The sequence below is a fragment of the Manis javanica genome, chromosome 16, assembly GCF_040802235.1.
Source record: "Manis javanica isolate MJ-LG chromosome 16, MJ_LKY, whole genome shotgun sequence".
In the NCBI taxonomy this organism is placed as follows: domain Eukaryota; kingdom Metazoa; phylum Chordata; class Mammalia; order Pholidota; family Manidae; genus Manis; species Manis javanica.
In genome coordinates, this window is record NC_133171.1 from 66,720,861 (window position 1) to 66,738,636 (window position 17,776).

A 17,776-nucleotide genomic window follows, 5' to 3' on the forward strand; every position below is an offset into this window, starting at 1 on the left:
TCAATGTTCTTCAGAGAAAACACTGGGTGTGTCTCTGGTTTACTGTTTAGTTGTGTATCATCCACGTGAATGAAGCAAAGTCATCTGTGCAGGGAAGGGAGAAGTCTCCTCAGAAACAGAAGGGAGAATTAGGGGCACGCAGGAACCATGTGGGGGGCCAGCATGGGCAAAAGGTGAAGAGTCGGCCCCCTTCGGATGTCTGGAGAGGATCTGCATGACACAGTGTGCCCTGGGGGCAGGGCAGCACATACATTCATTTATTGGCCTAGTTCATTGTTTGCCTAAACGTGGATTTCTCAGCCCCAGCATGGCTGACGTGATGGGCCATTGCGGGGTGTGCTGCGGCATTCCTGGCCTCTACCCACCAGACGACAGTAGCACCCCCTACTGGTGACGAGTAAAAAGGTCCCTGGACATTGCCAGGTGTTCCCTAGGAGACAAAATAGCTTCTTATTGAGAACAAATGATTCAAACATTCAGACCCTGCATCCTGGGGAATTAAAGAGATACGTGTTCTTTGTTCAGGGAGCTTGAAGTCTTTTTCTGCAAAAGTAAATGAATTTGGACATCAAATGAAGGAAAGAAAGACTGAGTCATTAAATCCAGGAAGCCTGCTTTCTTCTCCAAAAAATCCTTTTAAAAATATTTGTTGAGCCCTTGTTTGGTGCCAAGTATCATGATTGGTACCTTTTTCTTGGGTGGCTGTGAGGGTAGAGTGAAAAGAGGCACGAAGTGTTGGCTATGATCATCGGCGTCGTGTACATTCGCAGTGACTGCTACCGTTACAGATGTTTGTTATCATTGCCTGTGTTATTGTCAGCATTTATTTGAAGCTTCGTGGTTTTCAAAATTATTTTTAACTGCCATGTCTTAATCGTCAGAATAACTTAGTGGGTCATGATTGATTTTGCTCCTATTTTATGGATGAGGAAAATGAGGCTCAGAGAAGAGATGTATCCTGTTGGTAGCTGGTAAATAGCAGGTCCAAGAATCAGTCTAATTAAATCCAAGTTTCTCCACTTCCTCCATGTCATCTGCTCCAAAAAGAACTGGCAGGACAAATGTCATGAAGTGGGATGTCCATAAGGAGTGTGACCGCCTCAGCTACGGGCATTTGTATTTCCTTTCCAGACACAACTGCTCCTAGACCACCAAGTTATGCAGCTGGAACATGAAACTCCAAAACCTAACCTGGCACACTTGCATTTTTTTTTAAAACAATCTAGTGCTCACCTGAGCCTGTGCACCCTCTTCCAAACTCTGTTCAAAGAGGCTTCGTGAGCAGAAGTGCAATGTCTTAAAAGCCACGTAATAGGGGCAGTTCAGAGCTAAGGATTTCCTGTCTTGTTTCATAAGCATTCAACCTTTTCCAAGAAAACCTTTGGCCTACTTCAACTACGTCGCGGATCATTTCTAAGGTCCCACATTCAAGGCCTTGTCCTCTGTGCTTGTGCTAGTTTCTGTGCAAGAGAGGAATGTACCGGCCAAAGTGCCAACATCTCCTTGTTCCCATATGCTATGACTTCAGCAAAATGTAATTGGTAATGTGAGATCCTTGTCTGCCAAAGCTGAATCCTCAAAATTGAATCAGCTGGATGGCAGACAAAGAAGCAAAAGATGTTGTTAGAAAGGTTGAGGCACAGGAGTTACGAGGTGAATAACTTGTCATCGTTCCATGAAGACGTGACCGAAGTTAGATGTGTTCTGAATGTCAGATTTGGATTTGGGAAAATATTGACCTTTACCATCAGAGAATCAACAGCGGCATTTCCCCCATACACTTAGCCGTTCTTCCCTGGCCCTCCCACTTCATTACCAACACTCCACCTCCCTCCACCTACACATACAGACCCAGAAAACATTTACAGCTTGTGAATATTTCAACAGCGTGGTTTTAAAAGGTACATTACATTTATTCTAGATGTGCTTCTGACGTGGGTAATGTTACATGGTGGAATAACGATCTCCAAAGAGCTATTCCTATTAATAAGTTGGCAGATAAGATGTAAGACTGAACCACCCCTCCTGATTCTCAGAAAGGGAATCATATTATAACAACAGAACTGTTCCTAGGAGAGTACCAGGACCTCTTCTGTCTAGAAAAAAAAAAACATATTTTTCTTTTTCAAGAATTAGGAGAAAGGAAAAAAGAGAAAAGAACATTAAAATAAAACATATATTTTGAGAAGCAAATAAATCAAAACATCCCTTAAAACCATTCATTTAGAAAACCTGGCAGAAATTTAAAATATACTAGATAATAAAACACTATATGTTAATTACAACTAATGTGTCCTACTCTATACACATCAATCATATGTCTCTCAATCATTCACTTGATGCATCTGAACCCAGTCCTAACTCTGTATGCATCCTGTCCAAGAATACTAAAAAAAAAAAAAATCATTGTTCCTGGGCTCAAAGTGGCCGAAGGGAAAATTACAGGTCTGGGATTTCCTTATCCTCTATGACCAGCTTAAGCATTTGCACATATGGAAGAAAGAAGTCACTGGATGTTTCTAGAAAAAATAATGCTTTCTGCTCATGATACTACCCACATGTTATTATAACCTGAGCTTCCTAGAACAAGCCACATCTTAATTGTAATAAAGAAGAGATAAATTGGATGAACTTCTTCAAAAAAGGAAAACCATATCTGAACCATTCCAGTCGTCACAGAGGGCCCCACCGCATGTTTCAGGGTCTGGTTGATGTAATTTTAAAAGCACTAGAAAGACACTTTGGGTAAGTCACTTAATCTGTCAGAGTTTCCAATTTTTCACCTGTAAAATGTGCATTGTACTGATAGCTAATATTTACTGAGTATTTGCTATATTCCAGGCACTATGCTGTGTGCTTTACATCCATTATCTCATTTAATCCTTCCAATAACACTTTAATGTAGTTTTGATTATTATTCTCATTTCTCAGATGCAAAACTGAGGCTTGGAGGTTAAGCAAATTGTTAAAGATCACACACACAACTATTGAATTTCCTGGTAGAAATTCAAGACCAGGTACAACTTACTCCAGAGTATGAACTCTTAACCACATGCTATAAAGTTAAATAACCCTTAAAATATCCAACAGAGTTTCTAGCAAAGACAGTAATAAAATGTACCTGTGATTTAAAAATAAAATCTGCCCATGTTATCTTTACTCATGACAGAGTGTCTCCTTTCGTGTATATTCAAATCATAAAGGCTATCTTAAAATCTCTTGCTCCTATCCTATCTCATACAAGTTGAATCAGAATCTCTGGGATGGAAACCCAGGTATCTGCTATGTTGTATTTTTAAAGCTTCTTGATTTCTCATTCCCAGTGAGATGGAGCAGCACATTCCATCCACCCCATCTCTCCCCCTGAATGCAGTTATAAAACAAGCAAATTGCATGGGGAGCAGCAAATTGAGGCTCTGAAAAGTACTAAGTAATACATAGAAAAGCAGGTGTATTGGGAAAGAACACTGAAATTCTCAGTTCCACTAAATCATCAGTGACTCTACCTTTTTGTTTTGGCTTGGATTCAAGGCATCCTGAAGCCCAGAAGTGACCATTGGTGCAGACAGAAAGTCCTCCAAGAGAAGCTCTCTAGTTCTGACACAAGGAGAAGTAAAGGTCTTCTAATATACAGAGAGAGTGGGAGAAATCCCTGCTTTTATAAATTTTTCCTTTTTTTCTATTTGCTTGTTCCCTTGGCTCCAGTGATCTATGGACATCTAAAACTCTGAGAAAGAGGTCCTTCCTCTTGGATGAGAGGATCTGTGGTCCCAGGAAGGTAAGGGGAATCCCACTACATATTACTCTTTCTCTGTGCGCCCACTTTTTGGCCTTGGACCTAGGTACACTGTAGGAAGTACATGGTAAAGTGGAAAAACAGAGCCCCTCTTTTCTGGCCAGAAGACCAAAAAGAGGAGCCTCAGGGAACTGGAATGTGTCATGGAGATAAGAGAGAGGGAGTAGCTTGAGAAACTGACCCGATAAAAGTGTTGATGGACTTCTAGTCCCATGAGCTATACAAGTATAGGTTGAATCCTGACCAGCATCCCATAGGCTTATAGAGATAAACTGTGGGATAATTTCTGCCCATAAAGGTCCAAGAATGGTCTCTGGATGGTGCAAGTATAGGACTGATTGAAATAGCAGTTCAAGGCTTTGGAAATGGAATTGACATTGAAATTACAGAAGGCTGTTTGGAACTGGTGTCCTGAATCCAGCCAGGTTGTTTGGCTGGTAAAATAAATTCTTCCAAATTCTCCACAAATTTAAATAAGAGCCAGAGTCTCATAACATAATTCAAAATGTCCAGGATAAAATACCAATTTACTCAGAATATGAAGAATCAGTAAAATCTCAACTTGCATAGTAAAAGGTAATCAACAAAGAACAAGGTGACATAAATGTTGGAATTATTTGACTGAGACTTTAAAGCAGCTTTTACAAACATTTACAAACAGGAAATAAGAGTAAACCCTCTTGAAATGACTGGAAGGATGGAATGAAATAGAAACTATAAAGAAACAAATAAAAATTTTAGACTGAAAAGATAGAATAACCAAAATAAAAACACAGTAGATAAGTTCAGTATCAGAAAGAAAGTGGCAAAGGGGAGAGTTGGTAAAATGAATGTAGATCAATAAAAATGATCCAATCTGAGCAACTAAATGAAAAAAGTATTGAAAAAAACATAAACAGTGCCTTAGGATCTGTGTGCCAACACCAAAATATCTAATATTCATGTTATTGTAGTCCCAGAAGGAGAGGAGAAAATAAAAGTGCTGAAAAACATATTTGAAGACACGATTGCTGAAAATTTTTTGAATTTTGTGAAAAACATAAACTTGCAGATTCAAGAAGCTCAGAGAACTCCACACAGGGGTGGAGGAAAACCTCACAAAGGTATCCATGCCAAGACATATCATGATCAAATTGTTAAAAGCTAAAGACAATGTATTGAAAGCAGCTGAAGTGAAAATGGCACATGTTTCAATTGATGTGGATCACCCACAAGAAATCATGAAGGAAGAATAAAGTGCCATGACATTTTTTAAATGATTATGAATTTCTCATCAAAAACCATGGAGGCCAGAGGACTTGGCATGATACTTTTTTAAGGTCCAAATGAAAAGAATTCTTAATCTAGAATTCTGTATTCTGCAAATATTATCTTGAGGAATGAAGGAACACTAAAGATATTCTCAGAAGAAGGAAAACTAAGAGAATTCTTAGCAGTAGTCCTACCAAAAGGAAAAACAGAAGAACTTCTAAAAGGAAGTTCAGACAAGAGAAATGATACCAGATGGAAACTCATAGTTTTCCTTCCTTCATTCATACTAAGAATGAAGGAAGAGCTACAGAAATGTTAGCTATATAAGTAAGTATAGTAAACTGCATGCTTTTAGCTCTTTAAAATATGTGGGATGATTGAAAGCAAAGTTATGAGAGTGTCTGATAGGGTTTTCAAGATATATAGATAAAATACATAAGACAACTAAAACATGAATAGGAGGAGGCAAAGGAATCTATATAATGGTAAGGTTTTTACATTCCACTTGCAATAGTAAAATACTGACCCTGAGTAGAAGGCTGTAAAAAGTTGAGTATATTTATTGTAATCTCTAGAGAAACTACTAAAAAAAAAAAATGTAAAAAACTACACAAAGAGATATAGCCAAATACACAACAGAAAAATTAAAAAAGAACACTAAAAAATGTCCAATAACCCCAAAGAAAGTAGGAATGGGGAAGCACACGGATGAAAAGAGAAAACAAATAAATGTACAACTAAATCCAAGCATAGCAATAGTTACCTTAAATGTGAATGGTCTAAGTAGACCAATTAGAAGACAGAGATTGTTAGATTAAAAAAAAAAAAACCTTGAGCAATCTACAGATTCAATGTAATCCCTATCAAAATACCAACAGCATTCTTCAGTGAACTAAAACAAATAATTCTAAAATTAACATGGAACTACAAAAGACCCTGAATAGTCAAAGCAATCCTGAAAAGGAAGAATAAAGCTGGGGAGACTATGCTCCCCAACTTCAAGCTCTACTACAAAGCCACAGTAATCAAAACAATTCTGTACTTGCACAAGAATAGACCCAAAGATCAATGGAAGAGAATGGAGAGCCTAGATATAAACCCAAGCATATATGATCAATTAATATATGATTAAGGAGCCATGGATATACAGTGGGAAAACTACAGTCACTTCAGCAACTGGTGTTGGCAAAACTGGATAGCTACATGTAAGATAATGAAACTGGGTTATTGTGTAACTCCATACACAAAAGTAAACTCTAAATGGATCAAAGACCTGAATGTAAGTCATGAAACCATAAAACTCTTAGAAGAAAACATAGACAAAAATCTCTTGAATATAAACATGAACAACTTTTTCCTGAATGCATCTTCTAGGGCAAGGGAAACAAAAGCAAAAATGAACAAATGGGACTAAATCACACTAAAAAGCTCCTGTACAGCAAAGGACACCATCAGTAGAACAAAAAGGCATCGTACAGTATGAGAGAATGTATTCATAAACAACATATCTGACAAGGGCTTAACATCCAAAATATATAAAGAGCTCACACACTTCAACATCCAAAAAAGCAAATAACCCGATTAAAAAATGGGCAGAGAATATGAACAGATACTTTTCCAAAAAAGAAATTCAGATGGCCAACAGGCACATGAAGAGATGCTCCACATCACTAATTATCAGGGAAATTCAAATCAAAACCACAACGAGGTATCACCTCACACCAGTTAGGATGGCCAACATCCAAAAGACTAGGAACAACAAATGCTGGCGAGAATGCACAGAAAGGGGAACCCTCCTACACTGTTGATGGGAATGTAAATTAGTTCAACCATTGTAGAAAGCAATAGGGAGGCCCCTCAAAAAACTAAAAATGGAAATACCATTGACCCAGGAATTCCACTCCTAGGAATTTACTTGAAGAAAACAAGATCCCAGATTCAAAAAGACATATGCACCCTTATGTATATCACAGCACTATTTCCAATAGCCAAGGTATGGAAGCAACCTAAGTGACCATCTGTAGATGAATGGGTAAAGAAGAGGTGGTACATATACACAGTGGAATATTATTCAGCATAAGAAGAAAACAAATCCTACCATTTGCAACAACATGGATGGAGCTAGAGGGTATTACGCTCAGTGAAATAGGCCAGCCAGAGAAAGACAAGTACCAAATGATTTCACTCATTTGTTAATATAACAAAGCAAAACTGAAGAAACAAAACAGCAGCAGAATCACAGAACCCAAGAATGGACTAACAGCTACCAAAGGGAACGAGGCGGGGAAGGGGAGGGAGGGAGAAGGGGGTTGAATGGCATTATGGTTAACGCACATAATATAGGGGGGTTAGGTAATACAGCACAGAGAAGACAAGTAGAGACTCTATAGTATCTTACTACACTGATGGACAGTAACTGCAATGGGGTGTGTGTGTGTGGGACTTGATAATATGGGTGAATGTAGTAACCAGAATATTACTCATGTGAAACCTTCTTAAGATTGTATATCAATGATACCTTAATGATAATAAAAAACTCTTGACCCATCTATATAGCATCTGTAAGAAACTCACGTCAGATATAATGATGAAGGTAGGTTAAAAGTAAAAGAATGAGGAAAGATAAATCATGCAAACCCTAATCAAAAGAAAGCTGAGCAGCTATATTAATAATTAGCAAAATAGACTTCAGAGAAATGAAAATTTTTAGGGATAAAAAGAGACATTACATAATGATGGGAGGATCAATTCATCAAGAGGACATAATCCTAAATGTGTATGGTAACACAACAGATTTCAAAATATAGGAAGCAGAAACTGACAGAATTGAAAGGAGAAATAGACACATGCATAGTCTTGATTGGTGACTTCAAACTGTCTCCCAGTATTTGATAAAAGGAGTAGACACAAAGAGAGAAAATCAACATAGGAAAGTTGGAGAAAAGCCAACAGAGTGACATTCAAGTGAGGAATGGGAGAAGAAAGGAGTTTGGAATATTGCAGGCAAATACACCTACCTCACAGTTTGGTTTATAAGCCTGGGCTCTAAATATGAAAGTCCGTATAGTGCTTTCCCTAGAAAGCCTTTATACAAAAGCAAAGGCATCCTCTAAGCATTTCTGTTTGTTTCCCAAAATGATTGACTTTCTTCCTTCTGGTCCTCCTTTTCCTCACTGCGATGAGAGGGTGCGGCTGCTCCCACCACCCCCACCCTCCTCCCTGCCAGCAAGGTGATTTGCCCTATGCTTTATTTTCCAGCACATTTTTTTTTTCTAGTTTGGTGTTTTCAAATCATGGAGCCAAAATATCTTTCCATCTTCCTATTGTTTAATTTGCAAAGAAAGTATTAAAGATAAGACACGGTGGGGAACTGACTCACTGTCACTCAACCAAAAAGGTTGTGGTCTGGAAATCTCCCCACAGATACAAGCATTTTGAAACAAAGGTAGAAAGCAACATGGAAAAAACAAGAGTAGAACAAGTTCCAACCAAACATACTGCTTCATTTTCTGCTGAAATCTTATTTTCCCCTGTCATGTAGACACAGCGTAAGCAATATTTAACCAAGTATTACTTATGTGTAATGAGAAATATGGTTATAGTGCATTTGGAAACTTACATGGTACAAAAAACCTGACAAGTGGTTCCACTTTAATAATATGAGAAAAAACAGAATCAATTAAAAGGTAGATCACATTCTTCTTAGCTGCCTGATGGGTTTTGTCTGAACACTTTGAACAATTGCAAAATATTATTCAGGTAATTTCCAGGCATTCTGCTATTGTGAATTTGAGCAAAGTTTATCAGATGCTTACTATCTTGTTCTAGTTCTAGACCCTTTGGAAGACACAGAGATGTAAAAGATGTGGTCTTTATCTTCTAGTTATTGTCAGAAATTCTTACCAGACTATAAATTCCAGGAGGGCAGAAAGTGTGGAGGTTTTGCTTATCACCAAGGAATCAATTCCTGGCCTAGAGCTGCAAAGAGGATGTGCTCTCTCCTGGTTATAGGATGATCCAAGACATTGATTACAGAGCTAATCATTCTTCACTCCTTACTGCGAGAAGGCATCTCTGTACAAAAGTGTATATACATATACACAAATATATATAATGTAAGCTATCTACCTATATATACACACAAACACATACAATTTTTTTGTTCATTTGTTGTATATCCATATGGGACAAACAACAGATTTTTTGTTTGTTTTTAACCTATATATGCCCCCCAAAACAACCAGATGTTCACAGCTGATTTTCTGAGAGACATAGCAATGCTTCTAAAACCAACCCACCAATTATGATGCAGATTCAGTAGGTCTGCACAGGGTCCAAGATTTGCATTTCTTACAAACTGGCATTGACTGTGGTGCATGGATCACACCTTCAAAAGGAGATATAACATTCACTGCCAAATATTAGCAGTGTTCGTGTCCAGCTGGAAGAGGTTGAAAAGACTATAACACGCAGCCTTGATAGAGTAGTAAGCACAGAATGTGAAAGTGGAAGATGACCAGAGAGATCATTTTGGATGGGTGAACCCTTAGACATAAAGAGCTTAAAAGGGACCTTCCTAAGTTCCCTACAGCCAGTTGTGGTTGTGGTCCCACTGGCACTGGATCTTGGGCCTCCTGATTTTACACCTCCTGGTCTTTTCTCAAGTTGGTCATTTAGTTTTTTAAAAAAAGTTTGATAGCAGCCCTGGGGAATCATGGGTGGGGGAAGGGCATTCCCCTCTGAGACAAGAGGAGTGTTCTGGCTTGTAGCCTATATAGGAATGAGTCTTGGGTCTTGTTGAGCATAGATGAGCCACCTTCTTCCCTGGAATCACTGTCCAGGTGGCCTATGTCTGGGACAGATGAGGTGCAGTGCTCAGGGCACTCCATAAAACATTCCCTGCACCCTGAATCGGGATATTGCCTCACCCCAGCAGCCTGGCTGGTAGCTATGAGTACTTTGGGTGGGCTGCTTCGGTTCCATTCTGCTGAGCCCTGTGACTGAATTTCTAGGGTCATCTGGATGGTCTGGCTTTCTAACCCTGAAAAATGTCAATTGCCTGTTCTGACCTCACACCATGGGAGAGTGTCACTTCCTTAGTAACACTTGAAAAGCCATTTTTACCTGGTTTTGTCTTCATCAGACTGGCACATGTTGATAAGAGCGAATGTGTATATAAGAGAGAGGGTAGCTGTTGAAAACATAAACCCACATTTTCTAAGTTGCCTGGAAATCATTTTTCATAAAGCATTCTTTGGGAGGTTGTTTTCAAGGGAAAATGCTCCTGCTAATCAAATCTAAGGGTACCTACAGCATCTTAATTCTGTTTGCAACTTATCCATCATAATCAGACGTTGAACTGTATGTTGGCTCATTGTGGGAGGCAAAGCACAAGCTGGAGGAAGGCAACAACCATCTGTGCTTTGACCTCAAGGAAGCCAATAGTTTGGCATCATTGCTAAATGTTGAAGGCTCTTAGTCTAAATCCTTGGAGTCTTCTCAAGAGTGAGGATCACAGGCTTCTCCTCCTAAGTGAATGAAAATCTTACGATAAGTCAGCATCAACATATGCAAGCCTTCCCCTTCTGAGAAGCTACATTTTTTCAGGGGGACTTTCTCTCTGCAAACTCTCCCTTCCTCCCACACTCCACTCCCTTCCACTCTTCAATGGAAAGAGATAAGGCAGAGGTTCCAAACAAGCACCAGTCCTGACAGTACAATGGTAAACACGCAGGGAGTACGTGCATGTGTCTGAGTTTTGATTCTTTTGGTAACTAGCTGTGTGGCCTTTAGAAAGTTGCTTAACTTCTCTGATGTTTCAATCTGGTTATAAAATAACGAAGTTAGACTTGATGATTTCAAATATTTTTTTTGGAAATGGCCTTAAATATCTAGTCATCTACAGCTCAGTTTCTTTCTAGAGCTCATAAATTCCTCCATGGGATTCTGACTTATGAGACAAAAACTCATTACAGAGATTAGTGTCCTGTGCAATTTGATATTGGAATTCACTTTGAAAAAAGTCAAGGTGACCTGGGTGGCTGAAACATGTTAAATCCCCACCGAAGTCAAGAGGAGACCATTGCTCAGCATGTCGGTTTTAAATTAATCAGTTTGGCAGGAAGTGGTCCTTCTCCATGTCAGGTTTCGTCCTCTAAAGCCTACTTCTCCTTCCCTGGTCCCCAGCTTCATCTGGGACCACTTGTACCTGACCCTCTTCAGTGAATCCTCAGTCAGTACCACCCTTCGGATCCCTCCCCCAGCCTAGGGGACTCTGCCCTAGAAACACAAAACCCTGCCTTTCACAACAAAACACTGATTCCCACAGGAAGTCGACCTTGCTTTGTTTTAATAAAAACAGTCTTAGAGCACATAACCATGCACAAACCACACATGGAAAAAAATGTGTCATCTGTACCTTCTCTTGGAGGAAAATGTTGATATTATTCTGTGGTTAATAGAAATTGAATCAACGTTAAATCTCGAAATGACTTTTCTCCACAAGTGGGAGGGGCAAGCAGTTCAGTGTTCGAAGAGAAAACCTGGAGAAACCCGATCGAAAGTAACTTGGCACCTCGGTTCACCGAGGACCAGAGAGCCGGGAGTCAGGTTTCAGGAAATAGAAGGGCGGACTCTGAACTGCACGGACTGGTTACAACACAGATAATGGACAATTACAGCAGCGGCTAACTCGGATCTGCCATGGGGCTCAGTCTCTCTCCATTAGCACTGGTGATGCTGACAAAAATGAAATAGATGAGTGAGAGGCCTGCACGGAGCATTGCTTCAGTGCACACTCTGTCGACCAAGTTTGCATGCAGCATGTTGTAACTTTACTACTCAGAATCAGAAAAGAGCTGGGCATGCTTCCCAGGACATTGCTAACTTCTTTCTTCTGTGGTCCACATATTATAATTGTATGTGTTTTTTTTCTGAAGCCATTTTCAACCCTAGAAATTTCTACCCACATCTAGACCTACTTCTCTCCTCACTCATTCTGCCCCAGCATTTAGCTCCTATGGGAACCGTGGTGGTTCAAAGGGTGTAATAAAGAGGACCCAGCTTGGTCAGACATGAAGAGATACTAACACAGCAAATGAACTCAAGCCCCTTTATATATTGTGAGGTTTTGATTAGCTAAAGGCTCCTTCAGCCTAGCCCTTCACTCTTGGCAGGTGACCTCAGCAGAATGTAAAATATGAGCCAACTCAGCCTCCTTTTTCTTCTACCTAAAAGTTCTGGGGATCATCACTCATCTTTGCCTCTCTCCCTCCATCTCCAAGAAAGAAGTACCCTTCCTCACCTCTGGCCACACCCACTATTCAGAAACTGAATCCCCCTTCCTCCTTGACTCTGCCATCTGGCTTGTGCATGCACTTGTGTAGAATCACAAGCAGAATGGGGTACACCCTTCGGCAGCTCTCTCCTCCCACAAGGACCCCTTAACCCAGCTATTTGGTCCACAAAGATGGGAATATTGTCTCAGTTTTAGCAGCCTGCATCTCATAGCCTTCTTCCCAGCTCTGTGCTGAGTCTGTACAGAGGTCAACGCCATGGAAAAAGAGGAACTTCATTCCCTCTCAGGCCACTTCTCCAAATTTCAGCTCTCCTGCCCCCACAATCTGCCTGCAGGCTCCTAACTTTCAGAGGCCTAATTTTAGCATCCTTTCATTTTTGACGGAGGCAGGGCATCCTTATTATTTTCTCTCTCCTCTGGCTTTCTGTTCACAGCCTTCAAGCAAGTCTCCACTTTCTAAGACATCCCCCTTCCTGCCTGAGTCCCCACCAGCATTCCGGCCTGCCCTTGTCTCCTTTTTCCCTGGAAGGCCCTTCAAAGTATTTTTCCATGTGAATAGACCTCGTTTCTGGCATAGCAGGGCAAGCCCACCACAATTTACCTCTCCCACTGATTACAACTAAAAATTCTGGACAGACTACAAAAGCAACCTGAAGACTCTGAAATTTAAGCCAAAGCACGCAGATTGGAGAGGAAAGCTGAAACTTGAATAGGAATGGACTTCCCAGGTCTTTTTTTTTTTACCTTTTCTCACAGCTTTCCCTGGGGGCTGCCCCAAGCACAGAGATGGGAAGGAGTCTGTGCTGTCCCTGCAAAAACAGTGATAATCAACTTTCTGGACTGAAAGCTGGGAGAAGACGACCTTGCGGGCCAGAGGGTGTGGAAAGGAGAGAACTATAGAAGGGGTGCCATAATTCTGTTGATGAACCCACGCAAGGGCATGCATGGATCAGACCCGATTCAAACAAAGCAAAGGCTTTGAATATACTAATTTATATTTAAACTCCAGCCGACCTCTTATTAATCCCTGAGTGGCACACACATGGACATACTCAAAGCAGCAGACTAAAGGCTTGAAAAGACAGCCTGAGATGATAACTATCACCAAGAGAAGGCAGAACAGAACTTTCAGTCTGAACCTAAGTTGATTGTCTGATGAATCAAACAAAAAAATCAGTCCTCTCCAGAAAATTAAAACAAAAATCTGCACAATATTCATATGCCCAGGACACAGTCTAGAATGGTTCAAACATACACAGAGTCATGAAAATGTGACCATTTCCCAAGGGAAAAGATAGGCCACACGTGTCAACACTGAGATGACCCAGATGTTGACATTCTCAGGCAGACATTGTAAGGCAGCTACTATAAACATGCATGATCCATGAATAAAGGTAAAAATAATTGCAATGAATGGAAAGGAAGACGTTCTCAGCAGAGAAACAGAAACTATAAAAAGGAAACAAATAGAAAGTTACAGAATTAAAAAAAAAAGTATATCTGAATTTTTAAAAACTCATTGGATGGGTTACACAGCAGAATGGAAATGAAAGAAAATAAATAAATAAATAAATGAACTTGATGATAGGTCAGTAAAAATTACCCAATCTGAAGAACAGAGAGGGAAAAAAATAAAAATAAAATAGAGCCTCAGGGACCTGTAGAACAATATCAAAATGCCACATGGGAACTCCAGAAAGAAAAAGAAATTGGAACCAGAAACTTCCAAAATGGTAGGACTTAAACTTATAGATAAAGCAACTTAGTAAATTCCAAGCATGAAAAACTCAAAGTCAGCCACACCTGACTGACTTCCTTGATATTTTACTACCTTCCTTGATATATGTGTTGAAAGCAGCTAAGGAAAAAAAATGGCACATTACATACAGGGGAACAATGATTCAAAGGACTGTGAACAACTCATCAGGAACAACAGAGGTCAAAAGACAATGGATCGATGTCTTTAAAGTGCTGGAAGACCAAGAATGAGTCAGGGCTTATATCTGAGAGAGGCTGGAGTGTAGGCTGATTACTAAATAGTGGGTCAAGGTCCAGGAATTAGAAATTTGGGGCTTAGTATTGTGGTGGGGCTCAGAAACAAAAGGTCTGGTTGACAATCAAGACTTGAGTGGAAACCTGAAAATCAGATCACACACATATACACATATATGAGTACACACAGTGTCCAAAAGATCATCAATAAGCTGGGAGTAGCGTTCAATAGCCACCGCTGCAGGAGGGGACTACAGACGACTCCTGTGGCTGTCAGATCTGCCTAGACATGAGCTCTTTCTTTTTTTAGACATGAGACATGTTTCAAGTGTCTCACTTTTGTCCACACAATTCCCTCAGCCCTTATCTCCGACTTTTCAACTCAATGTGACTAATTGCTTCTTATCCTCAAGGACCTAGTTCACATGCAATCTCATTTATTCTGTGGCAAAAATTTATTGATTACCTCCTATGTACCAGGAGCTCAATTTCTCCATAAAGATATCCCAGATCATCCTACTGACTGGAATTTCCCTCTTCCCTGAATTTGCAGATCAATCCATTGTACTCATTTTACGTTTTGTGTTAAAGTTAGCCATAGTCATGTACACTGTATATTACTTGAGGATAGAGGTTGTGTGTTACTCATCTGTGTTACCAACATGGTCTATGATGGTAACTTAAAGGTATTGATTGTTTAGGACTTTTAATGAATGAAGTGAGTGGATACTTTTCTCCCCTAAACCAATTAAAATACAACCAGTCATAAAGAGTAGCAGGAATTGCTTGTATTTGTAAAAGAAAAAAAAAAGCTGGAAAAAATAATTCTTTAAATAGCAAATGATAAAAAATTAGAAGACAAAAAAGAACACTGTTAAGTCTTTGAAATTAACCCATCCTCAGAAGATTCACAGATCATGTCTCTAGGGCTGGAAACTTGACTGAATCCTCATTTTAGAAAGCAGAAAACTAAGAAGTCAAGAGGCTGCTTCATATCTCACGGTACTTGAACCAGATTAAAATCCAGATATTTTCCATTCTGAAGTTCATGCTCCCTCTAATGAATTGCTGCCAGATATAGGTCTGTGGAATGAATAGAAGACAAGAGATGGGTTGAACGAGCCTGGACGGCTGGTTAACATCATGGAAGAGGCTGGTCATCTCCTCCCACAGGCTTAAGGCTGTTGTGCAAGTTATCCCGATGATCACCCAGCCCTTCCTTGGTGTCTAAGGCTGAATACAACCACCATCGCTGCCTCACCAGCTGGTCATTCTACTCACTGTTTACAAGACCATCTCTTGGCAACCAAAGAGCTCAGAGGGAGGCAGATATGAAACAAGGAGAAAAGCATGGTGGGAAAGAATGCTTTGCATCTGATCTCAATTCTCTCCAAAACTGAGTTGGGGACACTGCAAACCCTTTATTGCCTTCGGTGCCTCAGTGCCCCTACTTGAAAAAGGCTGTTGAAAACACCAATAACTCTGGACACAGAAACGGAATGCACCAAATAAAACAGATGCAATAGAAACAAAAAGCTGAGGAAGTATCAAGAGTCTTATGTATGAGAGAAAAAAATGAAAAAGATAAACCTTTAAAGAAGCTGATAATTTTTTTCTTAGTCATTCCCCAAGTAAGAGGGCCAGGGTAACACTGCCGATGCTTAGCTCCAAAATAGATAAAAAGTTAAGAAAAAGAAAAAGGCTGCTCTGCTGAGGGAAACAGTCCTGAAATAACCTATCACTGGTGTTCAGAAGCCAGAAGGTCACCATTTATCTTTATAAAAAGAGACACTGAACAAAGACAAACAAGGCAAAGGGTTTACTTTTACATAACACCAGGGCTGCTGAAGAAGTAGCTGTAATTCCACTGGCCATGAGCACGACAGAGACATTGAAAGCCCGGGGAGAGAGCCTATGAAGTGCTATACTTCCAGTTTCAACAAATGCTTGAAGACATCATGAAAGTCCTTTTGATATGGGCAGAAAATTTTGTTCACCATTTCTCTCAAATTCTTAAAAACTTACAGTTTACTCTGTCTTGACCTGAGCTCAAACAATCCATTTTAGAAGCTTACACCTAATTTTACTACCTTCCTTGAAATTTATTAACTTCACAGAACACTATATCCCTCTAACCTTAGTTAACCCTACCATGAACTCTCCATTTGGCACTTGAATATTATTGCCCTTGTTAGGTTCTTTAAAATCTGTCTATGCACACACACTTACAGGCACACATTCTTACAAAATGAAGTATGGAAAGAAAAATTAATGTGCTCATCCAGGGAAACCTTGACATAGATGTACCCCTAAATGCAGAAGTAAATGTATAGGACATCAGGGTCATAGACTAAGTATAGCTAGAATAAAATTCTTCAAGATCTCCGGTTTATCCAAAGAGTTACATAAATTTGAAATTGTACACCATGATAAATACAGGTTTCTTTTAATATTAAAATAGTATTTTTCTTCAGAATTTCCTAGTAGAATGGCATCCTTCAGTATAGTAAAACATGGAAAGAATAGCCCACAATACTTTTGATTCAGTCTTCTGGCTGTTTTCAGGCAAAGAGTTTTGTTTTCTCTTTTAAATTATTCAGATCTCCATGACCAGCAATGCTCTGCACTTTGCAAAAGCATAATGCTAAGACAACTTGTAATTTTTTACTAAATTGTGGATTTTCCTGGGGCAGGAATATCATTTAAACATTCCCTAAGGAGAAACCAAAAGAGGGGAATTTTCCTCTGAATTTCAATTGTACTTTATAGTGAATGAGAAAATCAGTTCTCACTTAGATCTACATGGCTATTTGTGAGCAGAAAAATAGTTTTAATTATTCTGCCTATGCAACCAAGATTTCCTGGGACAATCCCAATTTCATTCTTTTCAATAAATATGAACTCTTATTATACTTGTAGAAAATCGTTCAACACAAATACTCACATAGGTGATTAAATCCTATTATAGAAAGCTGTTCATTGCAGCATTATAGAAAAATGGTACACAACTGGAGGCAAGTTCAGTGCCCTTCAGTAGGAGAATAGTTTAAGAAATGTCAATACACCCAAGAAATTTCAATATATCCAGAATTGGGTAGATCTCTATGTATTGGTTTGGGAAAATATCCAAGATATATATTGTTCATTGAAAAATATAAGGTTACAGAACAGATGTTTGGTATATTCCCATTTGTGTCACACTTAGCAAATTCTACCACATATGTTTGTAAAAGGTTGGAAAATTTCTGGCAAGATATGCCAGAAACAAACAAACTGAAAAACTGACTCTGGGTTTGGGATAGAGGGTTAAGGAAAGAGGGAGACTTTTACTTGTCACTCATATTTCCTAACACCCAGTATTTCAGCAGCACCTTTTCTGTATAAAGCTCTCCCTGATTCCTCCAATACTCATTGCCTTCCACCATTAAGATTCTGTATTA